This window comes from Apteryx rowi, unplaced genomic scaffold, assembly GCF_003343035.1.
Source record: "Apteryx rowi isolate R43461 unplaced genomic scaffold, aptRow1 scaffold_658, whole genome shotgun sequence".
In the NCBI taxonomy this organism is placed as follows: Eukaryota; Metazoa; Chordata; class Aves; order Apterygiformes; family Apterygidae; genus Apteryx; species Apteryx rowi.
In genome coordinates, this window is record NW_020450936.1 from 205,051 (window position 1) to 216,858 (window position 11,808).

The following is an 11,808-nucleotide window of genomic DNA, read 5'->3' on the forward strand; positions in this document are numbered from 1 at the left end:
CAAACGTTCTTCATTTGCTTAAGTTTGTGCGTAGGGGGGAGATGGTTGCTGAAGAGGACAAATTGGTCAGAGCAGATGTGGGAACAGGAAAAACATCGTGGAAAGTGAAGGGATGTTAAAAGGCTAGTGGGAAAGGGAGGTGTCAGGCACAGGGATGAGTGAGACAGTGCAAAAGAGGGGTGGGAGCTGAAAAAACTCCCCGTTACCCACAAGAGAAAATACTCCGAGTTGAAAGAGACTGTAAAAGTACAGGTTGCAGAATGGCACAACGCCTGTTAGTCCCCTCCCCACCGAGGACCGTGTCCCTGGGAAAGGAGCAGCCGGGCTGGCCGCCCATTGCGCTCCTCCGCAGCGCCGGCTCCTCCGCTTGTGAAGTTTGCCAGGAATCACTGAACCAAACGGCACGGCTAGAGGCCACAGCAGAAATAAACAGGGCAGCCTGCTGGGTCAGAAGCGCTCCGATGAAACGTGTAACGTGAACTGACCTTTTCTCTGGAAACCATTGCAAGGGGCTAACAGAAAACCAACAGCTTGACAGAAGTGGTCTATAACAAAAGGTTAAGCAAATTATAATGAAAATCTTTTGACCCTTTAAAGTAGTTTCTAAAGCTACAGGAATGGCTAGGTTAGCCCTTAAACAGTCCTTTAACTACAGAGGATAATAAATACGAAGGAACATTTTTGTAGGAAAGCCCCATGTGCACACAAAGTTTTTTCCTACTTTGCCTGCTTACAGACTTTTTGCCCACTTAATATTAAGTCCACCTGGAAATGTGTATTTTTGATTGACATCCTGAAAGATTTTTAAACTAACAATTGCGGTGCTTGCAGTTTCATTTTTCACTGGGATGAAAATAACAGAGAGCTAAACTACTGGAGCACATGTTGCTAAACTGCTTGAGCACATGGTTGTTACCGAAGTGAGCCCTGAGCCTGTCAGCGTGCACCCTCTTAGCAAGATTATTCTATGGTAACATATGTTCTATAAAACACATACATATTCTGACTGAAAAGAGACCTCTACCAACTGACTAACCATAAGCCAGCAACTAAACTGCTAGGGTGAGGATTAATTATCACTGTCTATATTTTAACATCTTTCTTTCCTTCTTCTGCAAATAAGTTAGAATAGCTGAATAGGTTGAATAGCTGAATAGGTTAGAATCAAATCTTTTTGTGGAGGAAATGATCACTCCCTACTGTCCAATAAGTACAACACACAAGACTCTTCTATGACAACATTTTGGCACTGTTGGTGTTGATGTGTTGCTGGTGAAGTATCTGTTTATCAGTTGAGAGCAAGATAGTGTCAGAACTCTTTCAGATACTAATTGCTTTTCTAAATTCTGCAGCTAGGACATGGTGGGTAGGTAGTAGCTGTGGAAGAATCTGTTTTTTTTTTTTTTTTTTTTATTTATTTTTATTTTTTTACAGAATTACTTATATGTTTCTTGATTTACAATTACATCATTACTTTTGATTTTTAAAGGTATCATTAATGATGATTAATCATTTTGTCAAACATTTCTCATTTATGGTTGAGCTTTTAAGTATGTGATATTCCAATCATTTTGAGTCATCCCTATTGGTTCAAGGAATCATAAATGCACTCCTCTGGATCAGACACTTATTGACATCCCATTATATCCTTAAACAAATATTAAGATATGATCAAAATTGTTTGGAAATGCTGAAAAAGCTTTTTATTTAAAGCGGTCTTCAGCTGACAATTTTCCCACACTTGATATATTAATTTTTCCATCTTCGGGAAAATGTTGCCATGAGAAAGAATAGCACTACAAAGTTGTCATGGAACATGTGGGAACAGGGACCTTTTTCTCAGACCATCTTGTGGTCAGTTTGTGAAAACTATTACTCTCCCCTTTTATTGATGTACACCAGATTCCGCTTTGGTGATAACAATCCAAGCATCCATCTCTGCTTGGGTTAGCTGGAGACAACCTAGCAAAGGAAATACAACGCAAGTGCTCTCCTGGTCCCTCCAGGGAAAATGAGGATGCTATCAAGCGCCCCACGAGTGCCCAGGCATCAACACTGCAAATCCGCAGGGACAGAGAGAGAGAAGTGCACTGAACACAACAGACATGCAATTTCCCCCACTGACACGAAAGAAAAGTAGCAACGGCCACTCAAAAGCTGTGATTGCTGCCAGCTCTCTCGCCTCTCAGCTCGGACAAGGAACCTGGGCGGACGGACCCCGGCTCCAGCGCACGGCCCCAGCGGGGTGGCCCAGCCTGAGCTCGCACGGCGGCACAGCAGAGCTGCCACCCCACTCTGATGCACCCCTAAACGCAGGGGCAGCCGAGGAAGCAAGAGGGAGGACCACAGGAAATTGATATGCCCTCACCTAGAAACCTCAGTGATGTACTTTCAGAAAACGTACTTGTATTTTGAGCTCTTTTGCAGTTGCCATCCTTTCAGCCCCTCCTTTTTATGGAAGCGCCTTATTCCAGTTATGAAACATTCATTTGGTTTATAATGTCCCTGAGGTTCCCAGCTGGGTTTTAGTAAAATAAGAAACTGCACTTTAAACAAAGATACTTTCCTTTCCTGTTCTTTAAATGTACAGAGCCTGAGTAGCACTCTCAGGTTTATAAGAATTTACAGGGGAAAATACTTTTCACTATTAGTTTCCAAGATGCGAATCATACAAAATTGCTTTTCTAAAGGAAAGAGAGATGACTATTTCAGAAAACAAATTCTGTATCTACACAACAAGTTATCCAGAAAATTACCTCTGTTTATCTCATGTTCCAGGGCTGCTGTTAGCGTCCGTCCATTTTCTTTTCCTTCAATATGCAAGATTTGTTTGCAAAAGCTAATCAGGCATGAAAAGGCAAGGCAGGTTATTTCCTTTCATTCACACAAGCTTATGATTCAAAACAGATCTATTAGGCTACTTAATGCTGCATGTGCTATTCTAATGGACAATATGCACCATATGATACCAAACTGTCACCATGACCATTATTTTCCTGAGGAGGCTTACAGCTGAAACCATGAACCTTGTGAAATTATGATAACCTTATTATTTCAAAGCCACTATTAATTTTCCCTTTAATAATGATAACATATAATTATTGTATGTACAATGGTAGATCATTATAATTCCCAGGAATAATGGAAGAGAATCTCTAAATACAGCAAAAACAAGAGTTTAAGGAAAAAGAAAAAAAAAAAGAAAAAAGAGCAAGCCTGCTGTTTCTTGAAACGAGCTTTCAACAGTAAGTACTGATGAATATTGCTTTATGGGGCTAGGTACTTCTGAGAAGTAACTGGACAGATCACAATTACCCTAAGAAAAGCAAAAATAGCATGGCCATAGGTATATACCAATGAATAAATCTCTGTACAAGAAGGTGCACGTGTATGTCATTGCACTGATAAGGCTACAAAATACCTCTCTGTGATGACCCCTATTGTAAAAATGTTGTACTTAATAATGAACGCATTTCACAAAACAGTGCCTGAAACGCTCTTTTACCTGAGTAAATATAGAATTTCTCATGTTTTTTATTCCTCATACACTATTTCAATTCAGTGATGAGAATAAAGTATTCTTATAACCTCTAGTCAGAGCAAAGTTAATCTACTTGCAAGGAAGATTATTTGCAGTAAAGCAAATAATATGTAGAAATGATAGACCAAACTTTTTATATCTGATTTTCAATTTGTTACACTAATTTGCTACTTGCCAATAACACCAGTCAATACAATATCTAAAGTGATTCCTTAAGACCTATTACCTCTTATATCACTCATTCACTATGTAGTTTGCTACACATATACACAAAGAAAAAATGCATAATTAAAAAATAAAAAAGTGCAAAATTAAAAATTATGAACAATTTTTTTGGTCTCCTGTAATTAAGAATCTTGAAAAGAAGCCAGAAACCATACAGCTGAATCTGTAAAATATAACATCTTTAAAACACAAGTGAGATTTCTAGGAATCCATATATATATGTATATATGGATATACATAAAGGTAGACTTTAATGGGCTACTTCTAATCTACATAAAACCACCTAACTATGATTGAGGGCAGTATCATGTACAGCATGAACATGAATAAGTGTGTGAAAGAGTCAAATAAATATATTATATAATACACATCCATTCAATACATATAAAGTTTTTCATATTCCAAGAACTTATAATGAACTAAATTCCTTTGTGTGTTCAAAAAGCCATTACAGGCCTAAACTGAGCCTCAAAGCCTCCCAGAAATGCTAAAATAAGTAAGTCATAGTCTCATCACAGTCTTGTAAATGCTTTTCTATTTAGCTTCATGCTTAGAGCAATTTATAACCAAAACTATGAAGATTGAAAAATAATCAGTGTACAGGTATCAGGGGACGATAAATCTTTTATATGAACAGCTTTAACCAATCCTCAGGAAACAGCATTAGCTTCAGTTTCAAAAAATTCCTCTCTGCCCAGATGAACATAGGCTTGTTTTTTTGGCTAAATGCTGAAGTGTTGATCTTATTTAAGTGCTATTTACTATACTTCCTTAACATAACTTGCTGTCACGTACTGAGTTTGTTTTTTAGCAGTACTTAATACAACTTTTGCACATTTGCTTCTATTGCCTGAATGCTTTAGAGAGAGTTCTAGTGACTTTCAATCCATCTTCTGCTCTGCTACAGAAGCAGAAATATGTCAGCTTAAAAATGCACGTCCTGTTTTTTTCTGCTGTAGTATATTCTGTGAGTTTTTGTATTAAGCTAAAAGCCCACCTGAGTATGTCTATAGCGAGGCAAACGCCTACTTTAGGTACATTCACATAATTCCCATTAAAGTCAGTAAGAATTGCACTGAGGTTTCCTAAGGCAAAAGTTTATCTCAACAGTCCTCTTTCCCACCTCCTTCCACCAGCTTTGACCCCATAATTATTACCTACCGATAACTCAAATACAGTCCTTCCAGGCTCCATGATATGAACTTCAGAGTATCATTCAATTAACTTCAAAACACATTTCATACAGGCATTTAAAGCTCCAAATCAGTCATTTACACTTTGACAATAAGATATCTTTCTATGCACTTCAAATACTTTAACTTTACTATGATACTGCTTATACTGGGTAACTCAGCATAAAGCAGCTTTCCATGAAATTAAACAAATGGTTCAGCTTCTGTTTAGAAAAAAAATGCCTATTCCTTGAGTAATTTTTTTTCATATAAAAGAACTCTGCTGAAACACTTAGAATTAAGTTTTCTAAAATATTCACCAGAACTGGTGACAATCCCATTTATCTCTGAATCACCAGTCTGTAGTTGTGGGCACTTGGTAAATATTTTAGAACATCAAAAATTCATCATATGCTTCAAATCACTCATCTAAATGGAGTGGGACTGTCATCTCTTCTTGCAGCATCAGCTCTGTTTAACGTAGTAACTCAACCAGCTGCTTCTGCTTAAATTGTGCAGTTAGACACATCCTGGACAGTGTTAATAAGCTCCTATATCCTCTTCTGATTATCATTATTGAATTCCTGCTCCTCAGAAATAAGGATGTGTCTTTCACCAATAAGCCAAACATGCCCATTTTACAGATTCAGGGTGAGGGGCTCTACTTGCTGAAAAGAAGTTCATGTTCACATCACCACTCCTTATACAACAGCTCCAGCTACTGAAGGATTCATCAGCATAAGGGAAACTTACTCTGCTGTTTTGAATCACTACTGTTTTTTCCAGTCTAGCTTTAAAGAATGACACTGATGATGTTTCCAACACTTTCTAATAAAATATGATGACCAAAGAGAGTCACATTTCAGCACGCCTGTCTCAGAGCCTAGACTGGTGTCTGGATGTGATACTGAAAAGAACCTGGCTAAATAAGACTGCCTTCCTGGTATGAAGGACTGAAGCTAATAAGGCTTCCTTTAAGACACAAATCACATGAGACAACACATGCTACATATGCTGGCCTGACATACATCATTTAAAAAACAAGTTCTTCCCTAGAGAAAGTTAAAATTCAGAGAATTAGCTTTACTTAGTAGATGAACTGGCTGCTGCACAACTCCATACCACAGAAAAAATGGTCATCTCCACTAGCTCTTGCTAGGACTGCAGATACAAAAGGAAGAGTCTTGGCCCCACTGGGAGTTTTGCCACAGATGTCAACAGAACCAGGGTTTCATGCAACCTCTTGAAGGGTCAAATACAGAAGAAAGGACTGTACTGACACAGAGCATCTGATCTTGCTCTTACACCAAACTGGCCATGGGCTAACAATCTTGTCTCCTCGCCTACAGAGTAAAGCATGGCAGAGATTGTAGGGTATCTCTGCACATGAACAACCACAAGATTTGTACTGACCAGAAAGAATATAATTACCTTTTCTTGTATGTGCATTTAAATGTAATAGCAGGAATATTTCTTAGGAGAAGGCACAGGTAACAATACATTAACTGAATTAGCAGGTGTGACTAGCAGGACAGGCATTCTGAAATGTGGGTCTCTCCAGTCACCAGGTTCCATTAGAAAATGCTAAAAACATTATCAGCGCCATTATTTAAAGCTAGACTGGAGAAAACAGAATATTGAGAGCAGATACACTGATACAGGGGATAGACAAGTCACCTAATAGTAACTTTTCTATCCTCAACATGCGCAATTTTGATTCACACAGCAGCTGCCATATTTGTGGTGATAGCATCTCAAGCTGAAAGCTGGTCAGTGCTGAGAAACAAGGGTTAAATCTCAAATATAAATGTATGGAAAATAGAACAAAATCCTAGATGCTATGTGAAGCAGTAACAGAGACAACAGTCTTTCTTCTAAGTCAGAGATGACAAAATGTGCAGGAAAGTAGACAGACATGTATGTGTTTATAGAAAACTTTTAAAGTGCCACATTTTGAGGGAGAAAGAACTAAGATTGTAATTATTTTATTAAAGCACCATACCACTTTTCATATGAAAGGTAATGAGAATAGTGGTATTAGCTCTCATGTCTTGGCCAAATCTAACTGGGTAATTTGTATTCTATTTGCCTAAAAATTCTCTCTGTAATACTAGTATTTTTCTCCTTCTGTCACACACACTACCAACCTTTGACATTATAAAGGCAGAATTGTTCACTCTAGACATCTCTGCATTTTAGTAGCAGGTGAAATGATTTATATAAACAGTCCTGTTCTGAGCAATTGTTAATTATTTTGGTATTATCAGGAAACTCTAAACTCTCTAACTAGGCTAGGGCTGGTCAGAATCATATCTGCCCAAAGGATAAAATTGCAACACATGCCTTCTGTTGTCCTCTACATATATCTTTTAAAAGAGAGAGGAAAACTTCAGAAAATAACAACAGAGAAATGCTACTACTAGTAAGCTGGGAAGGAAACATCAAATGCTAAAATGAAAGACAAGGAAACAGATGGAGGTCAAGGGAAAAAAAAACTTTGTTTGCCATTAAAAAAAGAAATCTCTGACCAGGAAGAACCTATTTGACTGCATAGACGTGGTGAAAACATGCATCTGCTCACAGTTTGTCTTGCTGAAATTACACACAAAGTAAACTGCACACAAAGTTAAAGAACAACTGACATGTCTTGAGCAGATCAGCACATTCTTCATGTTCAGTCTTCCATTCTGCCTCACCAAGCATCTGTATTTCAACAAGATCCTTGCTAAACAGCTTATTTAAAAGCTTTAAAGCTTTGAGAAAAGTGCCTCAGAAGTTCCCACCACAAAGTGAATTTTGGTGCAGCTGCTTGATTACATCATTTGCAGGAACCATCAGCAGGAACCTTCTATGCTACTTACAGGTTGTACCGCTGCTAATGCTTACTGCAGCCCAAAAATACAGTTTCTCTATTTTAGGTTAAAAGCCATCCGTCTTCATAGATAATGTTTTGTTTTGATAAGTGAAACATGAAGAAAACTGCCTATCCTATTACAAATAGTTATATATTTGCTTTGCAGATTTCCAACTATTTTCATTCTCTTAAAATTAATTTCCATTTTCACTGTCTTTAGCATTCCTATAAAGCTCCTCAGCTTGTGTCCTCTCAGTTCCATACATGCACAGAACTATCAGCAAGCAAAATATTAAAATAGTTGGTCTGACAAACATGCCAATGTTCACATTTAAGGAATTTATGGAGATATAGCTGAAAAGAACACTTGAAAAAATAGCTGAACACAAGAAAGCAAGGGACTGGCTAAACGCATAAAAAGCACAAGACCAGGTAAGTGAGAGGCAGCTCCACAACCAAGAACCCATGGGTGCCTCTGGCAGAAAACCTGTAAATGGGAACAGCTGGAATTTAAGAAAAGGTCAAGTTACATTAGGAGTAACGAGACAGTAGGTAGGAAGACAGGAATCCAGTTTTCCCAGATTGTATCATGCTTTTCTCTTCAGCAGCTATACTGACAGGGGACAGAAAGCCATAAAAGAAAGAGGGAAAGGAGAGAGTGCATATGGAGCAGCAAGACAAGACATTAGTGAATCATCTTGTTAAATGTTAGACAGCAATGATAAGAGAACACATAAATGGTGAAATTTTAAAGGACTTGAAAAGAGAAAGAGAAAGAGAGAGAGAGAGAGAGAGAGAGAGACTGATATCTAAGGAAAAAAAAACACCCTAGAACGTATCTAAGAACCAGTTATAAATGAACCGATCAAAATGTCCCATCTCTTCCCTCTGTTAAACTCAGCCCTTCTAATTAGGGCGGATGGGAGCGGTGGAGCATTTAGAACCACAGAGGCAGCTCTGCCTGCCAGAACTCTCATAAAACATCCAAACTGTCCTATCAGCAAACTCTCAACTGGAAACATTTCAGAAGCAAACGATGCAGATTCTGCTACTTAATATGTCTTACAGACCAACTGCAGACCATTTATCATAGCATCTTGAACCACTATTCAGAAATTACTGTATTAGAAAGTTTACAAAAACAAATACTTGACTAAGAAATTGAGGAAAAAATAGTAGGAAAAAATATCAGCTTTCAGCCTAGTACTGTACTCCTACAGGAATTATGAGAACATTAAAAAAAAAATCCTAGATCCACCATCTCATCTTCCTTCTTGACACTAATGGTCAAGGAGCAGTTGTGAAGAAAGCAACTGCTAGCTATTCACATTGGACAGTCACATGAGTATCATTTGGCCACAGTCTCATCACATGCATCTCAACTCAAGAACCAAGAAACCTCAATAGGAGGACTCAACAGTTATCCTCTTATCCTGTTATTTCAGCCAACCTTGTAATTGTCCTTTAACTAGATCCCATTATCAATAATCCTTTTAGTAGGATCAGTTACATTTTAAACAGCTTATTACATGGAATGACGAGAGAAACAAAAGCAACTCAAGAATGATTTTGCCAAAAAAAAAAAAAGTTTATCTTGATATACGGAGGATGATATTCCTTAAAATCTCTTTCATCTGAAATTAAGGTTTTCTCTGAAAGAGTGATTTTTTCAAGAGCTGCTTCTACTTATAATGGAAATAAATCCCAACTCAGAGATAAACTTTTATGAGAACATTAAATAATTTAAATTGCATCTTCTGAACGACCTGAAAGAATAACTCACAGTATATGAAAAAACAGATGTTACAGAGAACAGTTGGTTCACCCATGAGTTCATAAACACCACATTAATGAAAGGATAATCTTAATCTCCTTGTCAAAACTGATGAACAAAAATTAAAGGGCAAATTCAATTAATATCTTGTTCTCAGCTAAGACTTCTCCCAGCTGTGATAAGAGTGCTTCTCAAGTAACATCCATATGGAAAAATGTTGCTAGTATATCCTGCCTATGAATGTTCTTTCTGAACAAATTATTCCTCAGCTGACATGCTTCAAATCCTGCATCTTTAGATCATTTTTCTTCTGCAGTAGGCATTTCACATTACATCAGTTTGTGCTTCAAAAGCTTTAAAAGATTAGAAACTTCCAAATTCACCTGAAGAAAAACTTTTTTTTTTAATCAATCCTCAAGTGTCAACTGATCTCCTTTTTTTACTGCACAACCACCCTAAAACACATTCCACTTGTTTCACACATTATCCTGCTTGTCACTATGTTAACATCCTCTTTTTCTTTTTTTTTTTTCCCATCCGATTTTTATGTAGTCCCTCAGTACAAACTGCATAGTCCTTCCCTGTCAGGAGTTTTCGATACATTGTCAACATCCTTTATGTGCCTGTTATATTCTGTAGAAACAACAAAACTACTTTAATTTTCAAGGAGTCTGGCTGAAGAGTGTACCAGGTTTTTACAAGTGTCTCCCAAGATTTACTTCCTCATCTAGATACAAATAAAGCAGTAAAGTTACCTACTAAAAGGGTCCCTCTGCAAAATGCCTCTGCTGAAATGTCCGAGATGGCCATGCAAAAGCTCTCATTCAAAGTATTTAATTATCCCATCCTTTTTGGCACACAGTCAGAGCTTGGCAGCTCTGACCAGCTTCATTTTAACATCAGTCACGCGTGGGTTGTTTCTATCTAATGTGCGCTATAAGCAAAAGACAGGATTACGTGGTGTGGGTTTCAACTCCCGGAAGATCCGTAAGATTACTCTCCACTCCATTAACTTCATTAAGAATAAACTAGCTGTGTGGGACAATTCTATTTATTCTTTTCAACTTGCTATTCCCTCAGGCTAAATTAGATGGACACTAACAGAATGAACTCTGACCACAAACAAAAAAAGGTGAAACACTGGCTTCATCCTAAATTTCTGGTTTTCTCTTGCACTGCCATGCTCTATTGCCATATATATGCTGCATCTGGATCCCTAAGCAAACCGAAGGGCGATTGTTCAGAGCTCGAGATCTGTGCTGTGCACAGCTGAATTAAAGAATGTGGTATGAGAATACAGCGTTTGCTCCTACGGGAAGCAGGCTCTCGCTGGTGTGCACAGTGATGTCTCTGCTGGGAAACTTTGTTGTCCTGCCAATTTACATCTCAGCCACATGTCAATTTACAAAAATGAAAACCAAGCTTAACCAATGTAATTGTTCTCCTATTACATTCTGTTTTGACTGCTGAGATTTTCACATTTTTAGGGTGGAAGCCAGGTCCTTCAGTACCTAATGACACAAATTGCTTATTTTTGCTGTGATTTTGAGGGCCTTTAGTATCAGCTGCAATGCTGCATTCAGTACATTCTACATCTGATGTCAGCTTCTGCTGTCATCAAATTGTATTTCATGGCAGCTGCATTTCCTAAATTAAGCATTTTGTCTTAGAAGTGACCCAACTATCAAACAGAGAGAAACAGACTGAACTGTTTTTGATGAGGCAACATAAAATATTAAGTCCCATTCAACAATGAAAACAACTATTACACGGAAAAACCTTAGCTCTTACTGGAACACAGCACTGATCTCTCTCAAGTGGAGGGATTACCTGGTCTTTTGTATTAATTCAGTTCCTTCAAGAGGTGAAGTGATGCTGTTCTCAGCTGATTGTTCTTTCTCAACTGATTTCCATTTCAATGCTCTCTCTGCCCACAGGAGGACTTTTTTAATGCCTTCAAAAAAAAATAGATGCACTTTTGTTTGTCAGATCTGCTATTGCTAACATCATGGTATAGCTGTACACGGTGGTAGTTTGCCCCAAGGAGCATTCAGACTATTTAAATAAAGAAGCACCATTTCAGAAGTTCAGCAATGAGAGAAAAAAGGAGTCAACAAACAGAGGACATGTTATAGAGAAGCTGTCCAAATGCCTGCCACCTTTATCCAGAACAAGTACTGTCTGTTTGTTAGATTAAGCAGATCAGATATGTAGCTTTAAAGCCTTCATGGAAGGAAGCGTA

General features: G+C 37.9%; 1 protein-coding gene across 1 annotated transcript in view; it reads right to left on the reverse strand.

Annotated features, from left to right (window-relative positions):
• The window catches only part of SLC16A12 (solute carrier family 16 member 12), a 29,094-nt gene extending 17,608 nt beyond the window's left edge, over positions 1 to 11,486 (reverse strand). Inside the window, exon 1 of the mRNA XM_026085018.1 lies at positions 11,397 to 11,486. The gene's annotated coding sequence lies outside the window, so the exon portion shown is untranslated. The remainder of the gene's footprint in view (positions 1 to 11,396) is intronic.
• Between the last annotated feature and the right edge of the window lie 322 nt (positions 11,487 to 11,808).